Source organism: Peromyscus leucopus, chromosome 17, assembly GCF_004664715.2.
Source record: "Peromyscus leucopus breed LL Stock chromosome 17, UCI_PerLeu_2.1, whole genome shotgun sequence".
Classification (NCBI taxonomy): Eukaryota; Metazoa; Chordata; class Mammalia; order Rodentia; family Cricetidae; genus Peromyscus; species Peromyscus leucopus.
In genome coordinates this window covers 31,105,893-31,115,419 of record NC_051077.1, presented here as the reverse complement: position 1 = coordinate 31,115,419, position 9,527 = coordinate 31,105,893, and the positions used below count along the sequence as shown (strand labels likewise).

Here is a 9,527-nt window from a genome sequence, read left to right as displayed (position 1 = left end):
CACGGCCTAGCCCTCCCTCTGCCCCGCCTCTTCCGGGGCGGGCCCAGGGGGCTTCCAGCGCAAGAGCGTGATCAAAACCCAGGCCTGGATAACACGCTGCAGCGGAGCGGAGTCTCGACGCGTACCGCTTAGCAGCTCCCCGGCTGTCTGTCCCTCCCGCCCGGACGCCGCTCCAAGTGTCCCGGAAATTCGGAACTCGCGAGCTGACTTGACCCGGAGCTGGTGTGGGTTGTGGGTGGATCCGAGCCAGCCGCCTGCGGATCCAAACGCCCGGGCTTCCGGGAGGTTTATTTGCTAGTTTATGGGCAACTGTCAAGCGCCTTGCATGGAGAAATGCAGGCGCTGCTTTTAGCTCCCTGCAGCAGCTAAGTGTTGGACTTAACATGTTATTTATCCTCCGTTCCAAGAGCTTCGGTTGTAACCCGGGAGCGTCCCTTTTGCATGCATACTTACGATTTTTTTTTTTTAATTTTTTTTGTGGTGCAAAAGAATAAAAAATGAACTCCAATAGATCAAAGACGTAAGAGCTAAAACGGCAAAACTCAGAAGAAAACGGAGTCAAAACACTGGACTTAACAATGAATTTTTTAAAGATTTATTTTATGTGTACGAATGTTTTACGTGTGTGTGTGTGTGTGTGTGTGTGTGTGTGTGTGTGTGTGTGTGTGATGTACGTGAATAGTCCCTGTGGAAGTCAGAAGAGGGCATCAGATACCCTGAAACTGGAGTTAACAGATGTTTGTGAGCCACTATGCGGGTGCTGAGAATCGAACCCGGGGTCTTCAGCAAGAGGTTCTAAATGGCTGAGTCATCTCTCCAACCCCAACAATGATTTATTGATTAACTTAAAGCACAGTTGGCGATAAGACATGCTAGAGATGGGGCAGGAGTGGGGGTTGGAGATGGTTGTACAAAAAGTATTTAATTCCAAGCCATATACTTAAAAATGATTAGAATGAAAAAGGGGAATGTCCAACTTTTTTATATATTTTATCACAATAAAAGTATACATACAAAAGAATATAATAATGTAAAGATAAAACACAAACACCCATATTGCTGAATTAGGACATAAAAAGTTATAGTTTTCAGACTCTTATGAATGGTGTCCTCTTCTTCCCAACCATAACTATCTTTTTTTACTTTTAAAGCATTTTAATGTTTTTCAGCCTTGATATGCCCCTATGCATAATTATTGCATAGTTATAAATAACATTTGATAGGTAGTCTGCAAGTACCCTTACCAAAGCCATAATTTTGAAGTGGCTGTAGGTCACTCACACTGCCCTTGGAATACATTAAGTAAATACTTATATCGTTTTTATATTCTTGCTCTATGGATACTTTCTTGCCCTTTGCTGTTCCCAACAGTGCATCACTACACATTCCCGTGTATCCCGGGGCACATGTCTGTGAGTGTCTAGAGACAGAGTCAGTAGAGATGTTGCTGTGGGAGATAGAGCATGATCAGCTTTGCATGAAGTCAGTCTTTATACATTCTTTTGTAAACTATAGACTGTTCATTCACACGTCCCTTGATTCCACATATCTGATAAGGTTTTGAGATGAAATATTTGCACTTATAATTTTTGTTTTCCTCAAGCAAATCATCTTCCCATTGCTTACAGTTCATTCCTGTTTCCTCTTCAGTGAAATGTGTGTTCACAACTACCCAGAAATCCTCTGGGTGACTGCCGGAGAAGGATAAATCACCTTGAGGGTATTGAAGGAAGTTCCCCGTGGATGGGTAGAAACGGGCTTCCTGGAACCACTGAAAACTGCATGAGTTGGAGAGAGACAGTAGCTCTATTTTCTGGGAAAGGGGGTGGGGATAAACCTTTTATGCTTTGTGGTTCTGGAAAAAAGAAATCACTCAGACGCTAAAACAGGAAAGGATTCTTCCCTCAGTGGAAACAATCAAAACTCAACCCAAGTAGGTTGAAATCATTAAAGGAATTTCTGAGTGTGTCGTCACTGAGAAGTCCTGAGATAGGATATGTGTCACGTTGTTATCTCAGTTGATCCAAAGGTTCGAGAGGTCATTGGAGCTCTGGGGACACTTTCTTGACTTCCTTGTCAACCTTATTCTCAGGCTAGGTTCTACCACCCCACACCACCGCCGCCGCCGCCGCCTGGATTTACTCTGACCCAGGCATTGTTCTAGGTGCTTAGTCTCTGTCAGCTCACTGAATGCTCTTCATACCCCTGTGTGGTGGGCATTGTAACCCCATTTTACATCTGAAGACGCTCAAGAACAGTCCCATCGAAAGCTAGTGGATCTGCCTGCCCTGGACGCAGGGGTCTAGATCAGGTCTGTACCTGGCAGGTATGCTGCTGTGTTGAGACTTATCTTCCTGAAGGGGAAGAAAGTGAAGGGGTGGTTTGGATTCCACCATTCATTCATTCCTTGTGAAAGCCTAGAATTGAACACTCGGGAAAAGGCCTGACATACATGTGTCCATCTACGTTGCTCAGGCTTTTTTATAGGGTCTGCCTGCATGCTAGGCAAAGACTCTACAATGTCACTAAATCCCAGCCCCCCTTTTCCTTTTGAGACACAGTCTTACTAAGTTGCTCAGGCTGGCTTTGAACTTGAGATCCTCCTGCCTCGGCCTCCTGACTAGCTGGGTTTCTGGGCTTGGGCCACCAGCCCACATCAGAATACTAACTGAAATGTTAGTTACAAACAAACAATGTTTATGGACATATAAACATTAACAATCACACTACTCAACGATACTTGTGGCTAGGGATAGAGAGTATACTCCTTAACCTCCTGGAATCACATGGATCCCCACAGGAAGTGAGGTGCTAGGTACGAAAGGGGAAATGGGTGCTTTGAGACAGACAGTTCAAGCCTACTGCTTCCAAAACTGGTCACGGGAGCATGAAAATTTCCACCTAAGTATTTGAACATCTGAGCTCAACTTTGCTCCATCCACGCTCTAGCGCTCTGCCTTCCTCAACATCTGCAGAGTTAGTAATTCTTGGGTGGAGGGAGCAGAGAACAGAGGGCGGGAGATCATAGGAGCTGTCTAGGGCAGCAGTGGCATGACAAAAGCAGACCGGTGTGTATCACAGACGCCTGGTTAGCTCTAGCTGGCTGGATGCAAGAGCAGGCGTAGCGATTCAAACCTGAAAACACAACTTCAAAGTCTCTGTTGGCTGCCCGTCTGGACGATGGAAACCAGGGTGCCCGCCTGAGCTTCCCAAAAGGTAAAGCTACAGCCTAGCTTGGGATGGGAAGAAAAGAACACAAGATCTCACTCATCCTCGGGCATTAACAGAAATGTGGGTGCTGCCGGGTGGCCAATTAGCAGAAGTGGTCAGGAGAGGGAAGGGGGCAGTAGACAGGAGACACCACGGCCAAGGAGGATCCGGCTGTGAGAAACATCCCATGAAGAGAATGGTGGGCTGTATTGTAGGGAGGCCATGGCCAGTGTTTTCTATTTCAAGATGGCAGCTGTGTCGGGCTGTGCCTTTCCACCACTGTCTGTTTTTTTGTGAATGTGGGCTGAATTCACCGGCCTCGAGTCACTGTAGCTCACAGCGTGGTAATGAACGAAAGCTCGTGTTCATGGGGGAGGAGGGGAGAAGAGTGGAAAGGGGGCAGAGGACCTGGAACAATGGCAGCGAGAACTGTGGAGCCCTCGTGACATCTGAGAACAGGTTACTTCAGGACGTGGGTTGTGGGGATTTAAGTTACATAGAATATTTTCATGTTTAGAAAGCTGAAGGAAAAGCCACTGCTATTATAATACAAAAGAGAATACTCAAAGTCTCCTGGTGTATGCTTGTTAGAGTTGAGAGACTGAGGCCAGAGAATCTCAAGCCCTTATGCCAACCTGAGCTACATATCAGGGGTATCTCAAAAATAAAACCAGCCAGGTATGGCGGGGCATTCCTTTAATCCCGGCACTCAGGAGGCAGACAGAGGTAGGTAGATCTCTTTGAGTGCAAGGCCAACCTGATCTATATAGTAAGTTCTAGGTCACCAGAGGAGCTATATAATAAGATCCTATCAACAAGAAGAAAAAACAACAAACTAACAGCCAAAACTAATCAAAAAAAAGAAAAAAAAGCAGAAGAAAGCACCATAAAACCCACTGACAGCTTGGGATAAACTGAGTGGGGTGGGGGAGTAACGGATACTTGCCTATGAAAACTTCTCTCCCCTGTGGAGTAGTTTAATGTATACATTGGTCCATATCCTGAATGTGTAGCTGATGTTTCAATGGGGGTATTGTTATTTCCTTTTCAGGACTATGAGGAAGATAAGCGAACGGGACCCTAGATAGTACACAGAATGGCTTAGCACACTCCTCACTCTAGGAAGCACTGTTGAATGTTCTGTTCAGCAGTGTCCACCAGAGGGCAGAAAAAGAAAGGGACTGGAGACTTCCAACTGTCACTCGAGACCTGAGCTGCTTCATAAGGACGAGGACGTCACAGGTCGGTTTGAGATCGAGGACTGATGTTGCTTACCTTGTTCCTCCCCTTTGTGTGAATTCTAGTCTTCCATAGCTTGTGAAAGACATTCTGGCTACTGTCCCTTTAAAACAGTCTAACTTCCCTTCCTTTATTTTATCCTATATTACTTATAGGGTCTAATACAGCCCATGCCGGCCGGCCTTGACCTCACCATGTAGCTGAAGATGACTTCGAGGTCCCCATCCTCTGGCCTCTGCCTCCCAAGTGCTGGGATTACAGGCATGGGCCACCATGCCAGTCTCAGAGTCCTGCTTTTATACGGTGGAAGAGAAGATCTCCAATTTTCCTGCTTCGTTATTTACCTTCCTACAGCACTTATTCAACGTTACGTAGACACTACATTTGCAATTTCACAAATAAAGGTCGTTATCTGTTTCCAACAGACCAACGGTTGTAGCTGTAGCTATGACGATGCAAAAACAAATTGCAATCCCCAGGAGAGCCAGGGAGGGAGGGCCACTTGCCCTTGGTCTGGTCCCTTTAAGAGGCAACGAGACCCAGAAAGGAAGCGGTCACATTCGGTGTCTTTTAAAATTAGAGAGCAGAAAGATTTTTTCCATTACACCCAACAGCCGGGACATCAGATTCCTTCCGTGTCACATGCTTTCCAACAGTCCCTTGGCTCTCTCACCAGGAGACTAAACTTATTTGCTGCTGTGTAACTAATATTGGCCTACTTTTTCCAGACCTGACTGGCACCGTGCCAGCCCACGAGGCTAAAGTAGTCAGACCAGCACCTCATGAGTTTGCAACCTCACGTGTTTCAAATTCCATTCCCAGAGCCCTGAAGGGCTGAGAGGGACAGCAGATGGAACCCTGGCGGGAACAACTCCACCCAAATCCAGGGTTTCTCTAGCCTCGGAATAGCCTACTCACCGGCTTGGGACCATTTTATTATAATCCAAACTGATAGAAAAGAATGAAGGAAGGGCAAGAGTTTCTTAGGGAAATAGAGAAAAGTAAAGAAGGATAAGATCAAAAAGAACATCTCTACAGTAGAGGGGTCTCCACAGTATTTCTGCAAACAATGGTTAGAACCTTCTTGACTGGGGGATGTAGCTCACCAAGAAGGCACTTGTCTAGCATGTACAAGGCCCTGGGGTCATTTCCCAGTACTTCAAAAGCAAAACTTAGTAGGAAACACGATATTCCACATTTTCAGCAACCTTGCTCATTCTGACACAACTTTTGATTAGCCTGAGAATGTGCACAATTGCAAAGCCGGCCCTGATTTGATGGCTCCTGACAATTGCCCACAGTAACACTTTCTGCAGCCAGGACTGGGAAGGCAGAGGCAGGCAGATCTCAGTGAGTTCTGGGTCCTCTACAACTACACTGTGAGCTCCTGTCTCAAACCAGAACAAATAAACAAACCAAACAACAGCCCAGCCCTTTCTGCTCAGCTGAGAATGGGAGTGGCCGGAGAGCCAAAGGTACTGTCAACAGAAAGTACCCATCAGATGGCTTCCTGGTTGACACACGAAGATCTTTGTAAGATCTTCTCTAGGACATAGCTTCTTCCTCTGCTGTCTAAGCCCCTCACAGCCCTTTAACCTTGTATAAAGGTTAGTATAAACGAAGTATATATAAGTATATACTTATAAGAATATACTTATATATAAACAAAAGTAAGTATAAACGAAGATCACAGTGCCCTTCCCGCTCACTAGGCCATAAGCATCACTTTCTCTGAGCTTGGAAAAGTGCAGCTTTCCTGGAGGAAGTGATTTACAATCTCACAATCCTACCGAACTAATGAAGTAGGGGCCTGCTAGGCCAGGGTTTGAAAAAGCATGGCACGCCCAAAGGGTGTGCAGGAAACAAAAGTGTGATGCACTTTGGGAACTGAAGTAAGTCCAGCATGGCTTGGACAGCGCTGATGAGGTGGCAAAAGACGAGGCTAGAGAGAGACAAGTGTCTCCAGTTTCTCTACTCCCAAAGTGCAGGGCAGAGACCAGCAACATTATCACTGGGTGTCCACAGATGTGCAGAACTATTGGCCCAACTCCAGACTCCATGCACCGGAGTCTTCAAGTCCAACACGTGGTGTGACGTTTCGTACAGTCTGAAATGCCCTCCTCTGAGGACATCGGGGAGTTCAGCGTGGCATGCGATAGGCCCCTGACAGACTAAACAGGGAACTCACATAACACTAACCATTCTTGCTAGAGAGTGGGTCAGCAAAGACCCATAGAGGGGACAGGTGGGCAGCTAAGGCTGGCATAATTGTCTTGGCAAAAGATGGCTTCTGCCCTTCTTGGGCAGTGGGCAGGAAAGACAGAGAGAAGCAACCTGAGTTGTAGATAATAAAGAATTTATCACTAGCCCCTGGTAGGAGGTAGGCCTGAATTTTTCCCAAAGGCATAGCTTCTTTATTAGGAAGACTTCCTAGGACCAAAGAGCTGTCGGGGAACAGTATCCATGGCCTTGTGAACACAAGAGAATCAGAGGCGAGAGTCCTGGGTTGGCATATGTTGTTGCCTAATGCCAAAAGCAAGCAAACTGGTTTTTGTCTACGCTTCACACATGTCACCTGAGCATAGTGCCCACCCACCCCTGTGGCAGGGCACTGCTGCCAGGGCTACTCCCAGCACCCTCTCTTCCCCCTCCCTTCTGCAGAGCCTACATGTAAAGCAGGAAGCCTGCCCGAGTTATCTGGAACCCCAGCAGCCTTGCGGTATTGGGCAAAGATGAATCTGATCTGTGAAATTTGGCAGTCAGAAGTTATTTCCCTTCCCCTCCTCAAAACATGAACACAAAAGAGCTGCTAAGAACTATGCAAGCCGGGCTGTGGGGGCACACACCTTTAATCCCAGCGCTCGGGAGGCAGAGGCAGGTGGATCTCTGAGAGTTCAAGGCCAGCCTGGTCTACAGAGAGAGATCCAGAACAGCCAGGGCTACTTAGAGAAACCCTATCTCAAAAAAAAAAAAAAAAAAAAAATTCTATGCAAAATATATTGGGGGAAAGGTCCTACTTTAGGCCAAAACCAGAACATTCTACAACTCAAGAACATGATATAGAAACGAAATCCAACTGCCAAGGCTTCTCTGAGGGGAAGAGACCATTCAGTTGGTAAAATGACCGCTGTACAGGCTTGAGGACCCGAACCCGGGTTCAACTGCCAGCACCCACCTCAGAAGCTCAGCCTGGTGGCATGTGTAACAATGTTGTGCTTATAACCTCAGCACCCATGGATCTGGTGGTGGAGACAAGTAGATCTCCCGGACTTGCTGGCCAGCTATTCTGGCCTCAGTGAGCCCCAAGTCCCAGGGAGAGATCCTGTCTTAAGGTGGATGGATCCTGAGGAACAACACCTGAGTTTGACTCTGGCCTCCACATGCATGGGTATATAAGTGACACACATGTACACACACACACACACACACACACACACACACACACACCTTTTTGAACAAGGTGTCAAAGGGTTAAGAATCCAACAGGGAGGGACATCTAGATTGCTTTTTAGCCCAAATATAGGGATAGTTAATATGGCAGGCCAATTTCACAATGACCCCTGCCAAAAGAAATGTGTAATGGGAACCAGTACGAATTTTGGACCTTAGTCTGGGAAACAGCCGTGATCTGTTAGCTCAAGCAGGTTGGGGAAGACGACAAGTGGCCTTTTAGGAGCTCCCATTCCACAGGGGTCATGCTAACGTGGAGCCCAGGTTTCTAGCCCGTGACCACCTGGAGCCCACGTTGGAAGAACTGCCTCTGAACTGAGACCTAAGGACCACTCACCCCCGTGCAGTCAGACTCACAGCGGAGGCCTGGTTCCATAGAAAATGAGGAGGGGGGCTGCAGACTGGCATCATCCCTTGACTCACTCCCCAGGGCTCTGTCCTCCCTGTTCCCCAGCAATTTCTGTCCAGAGCCACTGATGTTTTTCCTGGGTCCCTAACTTGTTCTGCCTTCCATCCGGGTAGGATCAGTCAGAAACCATTCTCTATTTTCTAGACATCCATCGTCCCCAGGTTCTCTGGGGTTATTTACAGCTCTAACTCCCTGCTCCAGCTGTGGCTGCCAGTTCCACAGCTGGCCACAGGCTCATCAGTATCTTCCATTGTTCAATGGGATCCTCAAGTGAAAAGAGTTCAAATCAAGGCCCAAAGTTCCCTCTCAAGATCTATGCGGCTCCGAGTCCTTCAAAGCTCAGTAAGCAGACTCTAGATCACTCTGCACACACCTAAGCTCTGCTCTGATTATCCAAATACTCTCTCAACACTGAAACCAGCTTGTTCCAGCTGTACTTAGACTATGGTTTTTGTTTGGGTTTTTCGAGACAGGTTCTGTGTAACAGTTCTGGCTGTCCTGGAACTCTTTCTGTAGACCAGGCTGGCCTGGAACTCACAGATCCGCCTGCCTCTGCCTCCCAAGGGCTGGGATTAAAGGTGTGTGCTACCAGCCCTAGCTGACTCTGTGGTTCTTGTCTGGCCCTTAGTCTTCTGTTTTTATTCCTCTGCAGCAAATTCTAGAGCAGCCAGCTGCTCCCCAGATGCAGAAAAGCCATTATCTAGAACCCAAGGCCACAGGTACTAAAGCTTAGAGGTACAACTGCTACCATCCAGCAGTCCACATTTCCTCCAAGTTCATTGCTGAAGCACAAACACACACACACACACACACACACACACACACACACACACACACACACAGAACAATCTATCCTCTAGGTTCAGTCTATTCAGCTAGACTGCACACACACACACACACACACACACACACACACACACACACACACCCCGGCCAGACTGTAGACTCTGTCTAACACGGGACGCTGCTCTAATTATGTTCACTTTAGTTGCCTCTGTAACCTGGGGGTAAAAGCAGAAACTGGCTAAAAAGACGAGCTGATCTGGCTTGTGGCGGCACCCCACACAGCCTAGTCATGAGCCTATGCAGCTATAAAGGTGGGGAGCAAGCCGACATATTTACTAAATGTCAGCTATCCTTAAAAACAGACTGCCTTTGGGAGTAGAGAGTAAGTGAGGGTGTCTCCTGACCGGCCTGGACAGAGGGCTGACCAGCTTCC

The 9,527-nt window shown here is 47.3% G+C and overlaps 1 long non-coding RNA gene across 1 annotated transcript; it reads left to right on the top strand.

Annotated features, from left to right (window-relative positions):
- The first annotated feature begins 2,875 nt into the window (after positions 1-2,875).
- Positions 2,876-4,873, top strand: LOC119089222. The gene is made up of 3 exons (XR_005093096.1): positions 2,876-3,216; positions 4,262-4,452; positions 4,605-4,873. It is a non-coding gene; the product is annotated as an uncharacterized LOC119089222 (long non-coding RNA).
- The last annotated feature ends 4,654 nt before the right edge of the window (positions 4,874-9,527 follow it).